We start from the raw sequence: 13,129 nt of genomic DNA, 5'->3' as shown, positions 1-13,129 counted from the left end.
ATATATATATATATATATATATATATAAACTTTTATGATATCTAAATTTGTGATTAAATATGCTTCTAGTTTATAAAATAAAATCAGTACTGACATTTTTTAGGCTTGTATAGTTTAGTTATATTAACGTCCCTTTTAAAGCAACACGAGTGCTATTATGGGATGGACCTCGTAATTTTGAACCACGGTCAGATGACGAGGGCGACATTTGAGCTAGCACCCTCTTTCCTTACCACGCCACATCAGTGGGAGGACGTTTGGGCAGTTCGTTGAACGTGCACCAGATCCGCTTACACGACGGTTCTTCGGTGGAATCGGGTTCGAATCGGGTTCTGAAGCCGAGACTTTACCACCAGGTCACCGCGATTCTTATTTAAGCTTGTGGTGCCAAATGGTGGCTGTCTTTTTTATTGTTTCGAGGTTGTTTAGCTAGTGGTAACACCACTTTTTTTTTTGTTATAAAAGTTCGCGCCTACATTTAATGACCCTCCTCAGCGCCAATCTTCTAAAGCTTTCTTGGTTTGTTTTTTTTAAATTTAAATATTAAGGTGAATTTTTAAAGTTTTATTAATAAACTTGCTGTTGTTTAATCTTTTGGCTTTTCTCTCAACTGAATACGTAGTAGCCACTTTGCCTTAATTATCACACCATAGATTTACTTACCTATATATGTATACTACGAGCTTACTGACCAATAACCAATGCTGAAGAATCTATGGCATGTTAAAAGTGTTGTACCACTGCATTTTTTGTAATTATTATATACACTGTGACATATCTTTTTTTTTTTTTTTTTCAGAATCATTCATTTCGGATTCAAGTTTTGTAGTAAACGAAATGTACACTGTATGGGGTAAGTGTTTACTTCCAAATGCCTATTCTATAAAATTCATCCACATGCCTCTCAAACGATTTCACATCATTGCATTCTTTATGTCAGAAAATGATATCTACTGACTTTCATCTTTCGCAAACCTGCTTCAGAAACCAAGAGTTTTTGCTTTTTTTTCCAGAGATAATTGGTGCTGGTGTGGGTGGTGGCATAGGAGCTGTGATCTTTCCTTACCTGTGCTTGTGTTGCCTCGGCTTCACGTGCAACGGTGTCAGGGCTGAATCGTGTGCTGCCTGTTGCCAGAGTGGAATCGGCGACGTCGAGGCTGGAAGTTGCTTTGCATGTTGCCAAAGTGCTGGAGCGGGTGGAATAGGATGTTATATACACTTTTTCCTGTTCCTCATTGGATTTGTTACAACCGTCACTCTGATGGCAATTTATAATCCCGAGGATCCGATACCAACATCGGAGCCTTCTACTACTTTTCCGAGCAATTTCAGCCAGTTGTTAAATTTAACGACTCCTTTCCAATAGCAAGGAGAATTTTTATCCCTTATTAAATATGAATTGTTTTTAAGTGGAAAAAATTTTGGAATGGTTTGATTAAGGAAATATCCGTGAAATCTATTGTAACTAGACTTTTTTTAAATAAAATTTTATATGAAAATGCGTCTTTGGGAAGTAATTCAATCAAAAATATTAAGAAAGAAATATTGCTTAAACAGGCTTAGGAATATGCTTAATGTGCTACATGCAGATGTAGTTGCTCCAAGGGCTGTGCCGGTTTTCTATATCGAAAAAAGAATTGATATTCCAGAAATGTCGATTTTCTTTTTTTTTTTTTCATACTCGCTTATGAAAATAAATCGATTAATCTATATTATGTCCCGCGATGAATCCACGCTATCCAGTGAGTCAATGCTCAAAAATGATTTCAATATTAGATGTTTAGCAGATACTTAATCCAACTTTTATAATTAGTACATTTCACAAATGTTTACAATTGAATAGTCTATTTTTGTATAGCTCTATAGAAATCCCTTTTGATTTAATTATTCTGTAAGGAACCAACTCGAAATTGTGTTTCGAAATGAAAATAAAACAAAAGAAACATGGCCAAAAATTAATATATATATTCTTTATTCAAATATAATTATTGCATTTTATGTATTGTGTAACGAAATAGCCTCATTTGGCACACTACGCCAACGCATATTTCTCACTAATGAAACAAATTTCTATAAATTGATGGTTGGTTCCTTTTCGTAAAGCTCTGTCCACTTTATATCGAGTATTTAAAGCTGATATTTATACGAAATTCATGTTTAATTTTAGGTTTGTAATATTATTTGAGTCGATAAAAATTGTTTCTGATTATAGTATTTCTTGTTCATTGAAAAAAAAAATTAAAATTTTATGCATATAATTGTATTTATTATGATTAAAACATATAAATAAATTTCATTTCTCTTTTTTTATGCTATGGATATATACTCTAAATTCTCGTCATTATTCGTTTTTTAAGTATTTATTATTAATAACGCTCACGTGTTATAAGAATTCTTGTTTGAGATAATTTACGAAACTTTTCAGTCATTGATTAACAATGATGAAACCATGATGGCGACAAAAATTGAAAATGTTATTAAAGTATAAAATTCTGAAAAATTGAAGTTGCAAGTTTACTCCGTATTTTATAAATTTTTATTTCTGATCAAACTTTTAATACATAACGAAATTTCAAAATTTTCATTTTTAAAAAAAATTAACTCTGACATTTGAAATTAACTTTAAATGCTTCAAATTTTCTTTTTTAATAGTGCCGCATTGAAGAAAGATTGTCGAATCTCCATGGCCGAATGGTCATGGCACTGGTCTCATGATCAAGAGGCCTGGGTTCGAATCCCGCTAGAGACAATGCTATTAATAGTATATATAAATACTTGATTTTATGTTTTCCTTTATTTCATGTTCCAGAAGATACTGGACATTTCTTTAGTTTACCAGACAAGTGTTCAGGACTTTTCTTACTGTCTCCAGAAGAGTATTCTGGAACTTTCTCTGCTAGTATAAAAGCAGAAGATTAGTCAGTTACTGGGTTCTGAGTTCAGAGTCCAGTTAATAAATTAGTTTAGCTTTACCTCTTGTGTGCCATTGAGTTCTTTACTTTAATTCTACGTGACAATAGTATGTGCTTTTAAATTTTCAAAAATACTTTCGTTTTTTATAAACTTTTTACCTCTAAAAATATTGTTTTGAACTGAAAAATACTGTTTATACCATAACGGTCATTAAATTATGTTTCATACTTATGATAAAGATTAATTTTAGTGGCAGAGTGATTCATCTGTAATTTAATCACTATCTAAATTTTGATTTTCGTCAATCTTGATGAAACGTTCGATGATCAAGTTTGATCAAACTTTCAAGACTTATCGAAATTTCAGTATTTATCGAATTTTCGATAGTTCGTCATCGAATTTTCGATATTGATCGAACTTTTGATTGTGATCAAATATTCATGCCATCGAGAATTAGTGCATTAATATCTCGCGATTGGATTTGGAGACAGTACTTTCGAAACACTTCGGAAACGGGCATATATGTATGGTTGGACTGATAGACGCTTATTATTCGGATTTATTTCGCGTCATATGCGATTGAAATATGTGTTGGGATGTTTATCGTCTTTATCTTTTTCTACTTTTTATTTCACGTGGCTCTATGTAATTTCAAATATATACAATTTGTCAGCGTTTTATGCTTCTAAAATTATTACTTTATTTCTATTTTATAACGTATTGCTTATTAATTTATTTTACTTTACATTTATGATAAAGATTATTTTTAATGATGGATTATTTCACCCATCATTTCCTAATTATTTTAATGCTTATCGAATTTGATCGAACGTTCAATGCTGATTGAACTTTCGAGAGCAAAGAAAATGGGTATGTACAATATATGTTTTTTCGTGTCGGTGGTATGGCAATAAAAATGGTTGTGTGCTGATTAAATCGGCAGTTTTAATAGGACTATGCGGTGTTGAAATGATAAATGCTTTTTTCTGGACTTATTATAACATAGATAATATGGTTGAATAATACGGTGCACTTCTTTTACACTCCTTCCGAAGTGAAAAATGCTCAGCAGTCTTTTTAACTGCCTATAAATGTCTCCAATTTAAATTACAGTGAAATGTTGCTTAACAAGCATTATTCGTTCAGGAATTTTACATATAATGCGGCACTCCAGTTAAGTGAAGTTGTGAAGGAAAAAATGATCAAAGGAATATCGTATACAGTCATCCCTTCTAGAACGCGGTACTCTCAGAAAGCGGTTTCCATATAACGCGGAGCTGAAATTGCGACAGCCCTCCTATAACGCGGTACTCTTGCAGCGCGGTTTCCGTTCAACAACGTCCCATCAGTTTTTTTCCGTGCACCCAATGAATGGTTTTAACTGGATATGTTTATATAAACATTCAAGCTTATCTCTTAGCCGTTTACGGCATCAGTTTTAGTCGTCTCAGAGCTCTTTCACAGTACATCTCGTTGGTGACCCATTCTTTCCAAAATTTTGTCTGCACCGTCCATTCGTTTAGCTTTTTGCTGCTTAATTTGTGGTTTATAATTAGACAACATTACACAATACTGTAAATAATATTCTTCAATTGTTCTAATATAATAATAATAAAGTAATTATTAACCCTAGATTTGCATCATGTCAAACACAAAAGAAACAAGGAAAGGATTAAAAAGAAAGTTTATATCGCTTGTCTTTTGTATTTATTGGTCTCCATATAACGCGGTACGAATGATGTGATTTGTACTAATTCTGAGTTTCTTATAGCGCGGTTTCCATAGAACGCGGTAGACGGTTTCCATAGAACGCGCTACGAATTAGCCTGGTTTGTACGGTTAAATCTGAGTTTCTTATAGCGCGGTTTCCATATAACGCGGTACGCACTCACCGCGTTATAGGAGGGTTGACTGTACTGAAGTCAAAAAGGCGGTCAAAGCTCGGCTACCAACCAGTGGATGGGCATGCGTAGCGGCCACTAAAGATACTGTAGAAACCAAAGTACCCAACTCATTCCCATAATCTTAGCTTTTGATTTACAGCTATTTCAAAAATTTCACACACAGTCCGAAATCTGTCCCAAATCAGCTGAAGCGTTTATAAATGCATCTTCAATCCATAAAAGTACAGAAAATCTTCTTTCATAAAGTGAAATCACTCCTACTTTACAAGCTTCCAACTTGTTCAGAATAGGGAAAAAATTTTAAAAAAGATTCCAAGTTTAAAAATGAAAAATATCCGGAAAAACTATTTCATATTTATAAAACTTTACCGCTACAACTATCCGATTCTGCTACAAAGAAGGGTAACAAAACTTTTGTGATAAAAACAGCAAAAAAGAAAAATGCAAATAGAGAAAGTGGCAACAAATCTACCTCTTTTTTTTTTTTTTTTTTTGACAGTTCTGGAGTTAATACATTAGAAAACATCTCAATATTACAATCTGATCCTGGAGTAGATACGAGGGCTTCAAGTGCTTTAGATGTATAATATGAGTGAAGAACTATATAGAAGACACGTCTGGTGACAGCCAAATTGACTCCTCCTCACCTTCTAAGGATATACGGAGGCCAAATCTGAAATAAATTTACCCAACAAAGTACAAAAAAAAAAATAGCATTAACTTCTTTTCCTTCATTGACTCACCATTTAGCATGTTTTTTCCCCTTGTATCTTAATTTTAAAGGCATTCTTATTTATGAATGTTTTTCTTACAAATTTATTTTCCCATCTTACACTGTCATTTTATTTTTCCTATACTAAAATTTAATCAAAGAATTTGCCACTTTTATTCTTTGTATAACATTTAGCTTTTAAATATTTGATTATATTTGAAATTTTATTATGTTGTTGTTTGTTTCTTATGGCACTTGCCACTGACAAGCCCGCTGTTACGAAGACAGCAATTTAAGCCTGAGGGGGACGTCTCTTATTTTTTATAGCAGCGCCAACTAGGGCCAAGAGTACGACTTTGCTACTCACGCATCACTCATTCGCTTGCACAACCCCTTTTTACAGGAGGGCACATTCACACATCTCACAGATAGAACAACAGAAGAACAACCATGCCCAATCCGGGACTCGAACCCGGGACGCCCAGATCACGGGGAAGACGCGCTACCCCTATGCCAGGACGCCGGCTTTTATTATGTAATTTTTATCATTGCCACCCATTTTTACCGTATCTTTGGCGCATCGTAGTCTAACCAGGCTTTTGCGCCATTAAAATCAATCAACCAACCTCGTTAAGTGAAACTTTTGTTTTCCATGTGGTTTCTATGTGAAATAGAGCAAAGCTTTCCAATCCGAAAAGAAAATATTCAAACAAATTTATAATAATGTTATTTATTATTTATAATGCATACTTTTTCATACTAGAAATATCCAAAAATATTTATTTTCGGCTATGCTTTAAAATTTGATGAAAATGAGATATAGTATTTGTAGTGGGTCTATTGGTTTTATCAGTGTAATATTTCTCAACATACAATGCAATAATTTTCCACGCTTTTAGCCTCTTCCTTTCTTTCACTGGAAGGTGCTTCTGTTTCTTCTATTTTTTCCCCCTTCCCTATCCAAATCTCCTCCTCAGCTTTTTGCTGTGACACAATAGAATGCAGCTGATTAAGCTCTTTGGTAATTCTGGTTATGTTCTTCCACCAGCTCATAGATTTCGGCGCTATCCACCACTAACCTCATAATCTTGGCTAAACACAAAGTCTTGTCGATGAAAGTTCATAGGATTTCTCAGATCCCTTGGAATGGAGTTCGACAAAGCTATAAGCCAAAGCTTCTTTAATCAGATGATAAGGGCTTTCTTCAAACAAACGCTCAACACAGACTGATACAAGTCAATCAAGCATTGACGCCAAAGTGTCTTTTCAATAATCGTTATGCGAAGCATCGCTAGATAAGAGAAATTTGACTGTATTTAAGGAATTTTTGTTGACATATTTTATCATATTTTCATAATAAAGATTATATTTATTGGTAGTTTTTCAGTCCACCATTGTTTCGTTTTTTTATATAACACTTCTTAATATTCTAATTTCCAATTTTATAATTCGGTTTTCTTCACGCTTCGGATGCACTGCCCTGCATAATAAACCGAAATGGTCTCCAGGTCTGTAAAAAAAATTCAGTGAAATTTGCTGGGCATTAAAAGTATAATGCATAATAAATATCCCAAACGTTTGTATCATTCAGACGGCTTCCTATTTATGGCGCTGATGAAGATTTGTTGTGTTTTGGGAGCACTGAGTGTTCTTTTTTATTTCACAGTTTTGAACAGCCAATTCTTATACATTGCCAGTGTATATAAAGCATACAATGTTGCAAATACTGCATGATTCCACGGCATAATAGTATCTGTGTTCATTTCACATCGCGGAGCACCGCTGAACTAAGGAAAAATGGCTTCCTTGAGTTGCAATGAGAACATTTTATCCCTAAAAATAGGGAAAATTCCATACTGGCATACCTCATTTTTCCTTTCCCCCCTACCTCTCTTGTTTCTCTTTATTCTAACTTTCTTATATTCGAAATATGCAAGAGTTTGTGTTAAATAAGAAGTGTGCAAGTCATTTTGATGAGTCTCCACATTTCAGACCTCCCTGAGATCTAAAAAACACATTTTCGAAATTCTGTCTGGTCTTTTTATGAATACGATAAAAGAAAAACTCTTTGAGCTAGAGGGATAAAATTTTGTAAGTGATGTCTATTCTGAGCTGTAAATTTCTTTCAAATTTTGCATGAAATCCACTCAGAGGAAATCTGTCTACCTAAATATAAGTTAACATGATAACCATAAACCAGAAAAAAATATGTTATACAAATTCAACGTCCAAAGCTTAGATTCTTTTCGAATTTTGAACCAATTCTTTTTCAAATGTTGGCCATCTTGTCGGGCTGTACATGATAAATTTAGCATTTCAACATGGTGGCTCAAACCAGCAAAGAATTAAATTTTGTATGTGATTTTGTGACTATAACTTTAATACTCCATCAAATTTTGGTTTCAATCCATCAGGAAAAAGATGTCCAAAATGCACGGTTGGTTTATTTAGTACTAGCCGCCTTTGGAGACCAGCCGGTTCGCTAATCTTAATGCTCATTAAAATTTTAATAATTAAATATTTTATATAATTCCTACTTTAATAGCTTCTTCATTAAAATATTTTAAAGCTTCAAATTTTGATAGTCATATAATTCACTCATAATATTATAAAGGCCTTCAGTCATAACGTAATATGCATCTCTCTAATTTTCTGTTAGCACCCGTAGAATTTATGCTTTAAATTAAAGTGGAAATGATTAATCTGCAATTGATATAATCATATTTTTTACTGAAACAAAGCATTTTTTTTAATAATATGATTACTGAAAACAGAGTCATTGAGCATTTAAACCTTATGAGCGCTAAAGAATATCTTTCTTAATTTATGAAATATATCTCAATAATTTGTCAACAAAATTTTCTCAGATTCATCATGAGCAGATCGATTAATTAACAATGTTTAATTTTAAATGCATCAAACACTAAGAAAATAAACAGAATCGGTTAAAATAATCGGTCGAAAACAGGTTAAAAACACTACTTAAAACTATAAGCATATACAAAAAATATGTAACTAACATAAATTACAATTTAATTACAAAATACAATTTAATTGCAAAAGCATACAACTAACCTAAAATTAATTTCAATCAGTCCGCATCCGTTGAAAATAGTTGTCAACAATCAGAACACAATGCGCATGCGTGAATTTTCATCGCCAGTTACGGTAACGCGAATGTGTGAATTTTTCTACGCCAGTTGGGGTAACGCTATGCAGATTAGAAATTTTTAATTTCCTTTATTCTGTTTTATTTTAATTCAAAAGTACCACAGAATGAATCTAAAAGATAGATTCTAAAAGATAGATTCATTAACAATTTTTAATTTTAAATGCATCAAACATAAAGAAAATAAACATAATCGTTTGAAATAATCGCGTGAAAAATCTTAACCCTAACCTCATTGGCGTGGGAAAAAAAATGAAGCCTTACTCATTTGGCGGTGGGGGAAATGAAAAATTCTTTTTTTGGCGGGAAAGTTAGTTTTTGATGAATAATTAAAATTCTAGTTAAAAATTCAAAAAAAGGGACCCCAGGTGGACATTCCCGACCTCCAAGGTATGCATGTGCCAAATTTGGCAGCTGTAGGTCGAACGATTTGGCCTGTAGAGTGCCAACACACACACACACACATTGAGCTTTATATAAGTGTTACGGCCAAAGCCCGAAATCGGCCAGTTCGCTATCTGGCCAACGTTGCTGCAAACTTACCGGCCAATGTCCGATCTTTTCTTGATTTCGGGCTTTGGCCGGCCAATTCGCGAAATGGCTGGGGAAGATCGGCCAAAGTAGGAAGAAAGGAATCAAGAGCAGATTGTTTTACACCCTGTTAAAAATGAAGTATTGAAAAATGAGTACTTCTGTCTACTGTTTTTTTTTAAGTACAATTGTTTCAGAAACGAGTTCAAATATAAGTGACACCTCTCAGTTAAAAATAAGCTTGTAATATATAAAAATATGATCTCTTGTTATTTTGTTCTCATATTAAAGCCATAATAGAAATTATTCAGTGAACGTATATACTGTAACAACGTGATAGCGTGAAGTTTAGATTTGCGCCCTTCAAAATGAACGAATTATATCTTGAGCAAAGGCGTTGCGTATCGTGTATGAATACAAAGGCAAATTGAATATTCAGTTTTCAATTACCTTTAAGGGTGATCCTTAGTCTTTTTCTACTCCATGAACCTAATGTTAAAGATCCCACATCACATTGTCTCCCGAAATATTGCTTAAAAAAATATGAAATTTTTTGCAAAGGCAAATAGCAAAAATAAGGGCTAATTAAAACAAATATGAAGGACAAATAGTTTTGTTATTAATATCATTTAAGGACATTTCTTTGTTGGCACCATCCGTCGAATTTCACATACAACATGTCCTTATTTATATTTTATATATGAATGTCATTATATTTATTTACCACTAGTCGCTTTTCGCGACCAGCCGGTTCACCAGTATTAATGATCGCTAAAATTTTCAATTAATGTAACTTGTTCTCTTAGTAACTTTTTCTGCAAAATATGTTTGAGCTTCATATTTAGGTAGTTATATGATTCAGTCGTACTTTTATGTAGGCCTTAAACAGTTCTGTTTCATTGTACTACTTTCCCTAATGTTCTGTCAGTATCCATAAAATTTCTACTTTAAATTAAAGTGGAAATGTTAAATTGCAATCAATATAAAAGCTTTTTATATTTAAGCTAACCATGTCTTTTTTTAAATATGAAAATTGAAATCAGAGTCATTCGGCAGTGAAATTATATGTGCATTGCAGAATAATTTATATAATATCTTAAAGAATTATTCAACAAAAATTTCTCTGATTCATCGTAAAATTAATTTTTTACTTTCAAAAGGACGATGCAAATAAAAATATTTTATTTCAGTCAATAAATTACGAATTTTAAATTTTACACAATCCTTTGGTCCCAAGGAATCATATTCTGCGAAATACTTTTGACACCAACTTTTAAATAAATAAATAAACGTCCATATCTTTTGCGATGAATCTCACCGATTTATGAAGTTTTTATGCATCAGTTTTAGAACAATCAATATTTTTATAATCACAGGCCAATCACTGTCGAGAAACCCTGCAAAGGATTAGCGTATCTTCATTGGGACAGTCGGTGAAGTAGTCTAAAACTGCCAGTTTTTATAGAAGAGTGATATTGAAAATTCATAAATCAGTCAGTTTTAGTGATTGATTTAGTTGGTTGATTTTTTTTATTAAAAATATTGGTGTTTCAAGAATATTTTGTTAAATATGATTCAAAGGGCAGAGGACCTATGTAAAAATTTAAAATTCCTGATTCATCGGAGCATTTATTGACTAAAGTTATATTAAATATAATTATTTAGTTCCTTTAGACCATTTTGTTAGCAAATGTATGCCCCAAATTAGCTGATGGTCACTGATTAGAATGATTATCCTAAGTATATTAAACTATGTTTGCCTTAAGTTAAATTGTTTTATTGAATTAATAATATCGGTATTGTCAAAGCTCATAGAAAATTTTTCCTCCTTTTACTTATCAGAAAATATCTTTTTATACAGACACCTGCCGAAAATTACAATTTTGTTTATTAAATTTGCAATAATAGTTTATTTTTTAATTTAAACTTCTATCAATGTGATGGCAACACAATGATGAAAGCTATTTTTTTAAAACTTGACGTGCTCGTGCAGATTAAATTTTAGCATAATTTAATCTAAGCATAATTTATAAATTAAATTTTAAGCTTTAATTAAAAAAAGCTTTAATTTGATGCAAAAATCGATTTTGTGCTGTAATATTTTCTGGTTATAGCGACAAAACGCCGAAATTACGCTTAATTTTTAATTAAAATTCTAATTAAAAATTTAAAAAAAATCGCTCCACGGTGCACATTCCCGACCTCCAAAGTATATATATGCCAAATTTGATAACTGTATGTCAAACGGTTTGGACTGTAGAGCGCCAACATACACACATTGAACTTTACTTATAAGTATAGATTATCACATCGGGCTTTGGCCAAGGATTCCCGGCCACTTCGCGAAATGGCCAGCCAAAGTAGAAAATACAATATTAATTGCAAGTATTTCGGACTTTGGCCAAATCTCTTGGCCAGTTCGCGAATTGGCCAGCCAATTCACGAACTGGCCGTACTTCGGGCTTTGGCCTTAACATAAGTATAGATTATATTAATAAGAAGTATAAGAAGTAAGAGCTTTATATAAGTATAGATTATATTATAATTGTCGAAAAAGATCATACTTTAATTGGCTCTTTCATAACGATCTTTCTTCAGTGGATTACGTTTAATAATAACAAGTACATTTACTACAGACTATGCGAGGAAGCTTCTAGGAGACTACTATATCTGATGGTAAATATATATATATTTAAATATACTAATGAAAAATATTTCCAGTTTAGATCCTTCAGTTCTAAAATGTTTTCATTTATTTCTCTTATAATCATTCATTTACAGAACATAATGGATGAAAATAAATATATTTGGAAAGATTTTTTTTGTTTTCTTAATGGAGTAGGAGGTAGAATAGAGATTTATGTATACCCTCATTACATTGTTTTGGCGATTCACTCGCTTAGATATAGTATTTAATGTAAATTAATTGAAAAAAATCATTTAATGCTTCTAATTTATTTCAATAAAGTGCAAAAAAAAAATCTATAATGAATTAAAAATTTTTGATCTAGTAAAAGTAATAGCGATTTTCAGTTTTCTCGGTAAAAGAGAGAATTGTATTCATCTAAAACTTTGACTTCAGAATTTTTATGAATCTGCGTGCTTTATAGATTTTCCTAAATATTGATAATAAAGGAAAAACGTCTGTGAATATGATAATACAGAAATGCCACAAAATAGATACACTGCTGGCCATTAAAATCGCAACACCAGGAAGGAATGATCTGACGAACATCAAAATCACAAGAAAGGAAGAAGAGGTCGATATATGCAAACGATTAGTATTTCAGCGCATTTAGACGATGCGAGGGGGAGAAACGACATCTAAAGCAGTGCATAAAGAGAAAATTGTGTTTTTTATTTCTCATTCGGAAAGCGCTTTTTAAGATTGGAATATCTTGCTATGTGTCGAATAATAAGAAGAAATGCTTACGAGCAAGTGTCGGAATTTGATAGAGGCAAGATCGTTGCCTATCGAGAGTGTGGATTATCGTTCCGTGATATCGCCCGTCACACTGATCGAAATCCAATCACTGTCATGCAAAAATGGAGTCAGTGGGTTGCCTGAGGGTCATACTGAACGGCATACAGGATTTCAAAGCCCGAGAGGACAGACATATTGAGTGGTAGACCCTTCAAAACAGTACAATCACATCAAGGACCATTAGTCAGGAAATGGACATGTTTGCAACTCGCCCAGTATCCGCTCGAAAGTTGTGACGGCATTTGCAGCGGCATGGGCTGTCAGCACAGCGACCACTACTTTCACTTCCCTTGACAATGCAGCAGAGAGAGAGACAGCGATTCTGGTGCGCCGAACAACAAAGTTGGATACAGGAGTGGCACAATGTCGTCTTTGCAAACGAGTCCTTGTTCTGCGTAGCGTATAGGCTCCGAGGA

The sequence above is a fragment of the Argiope bruennichi genome, chromosome 8, assembly GCF_947563725.1.
Source record: "Argiope bruennichi chromosome 8, qqArgBrue1.1, whole genome shotgun sequence".
Classification (NCBI taxonomy): domain Eukaryota; kingdom Metazoa; phylum Arthropoda; class Arachnida; order Araneae; family Araneidae; genus Argiope; species Argiope bruennichi.
Note: the sequence above shows the minus strand (reverse complement) of the source record.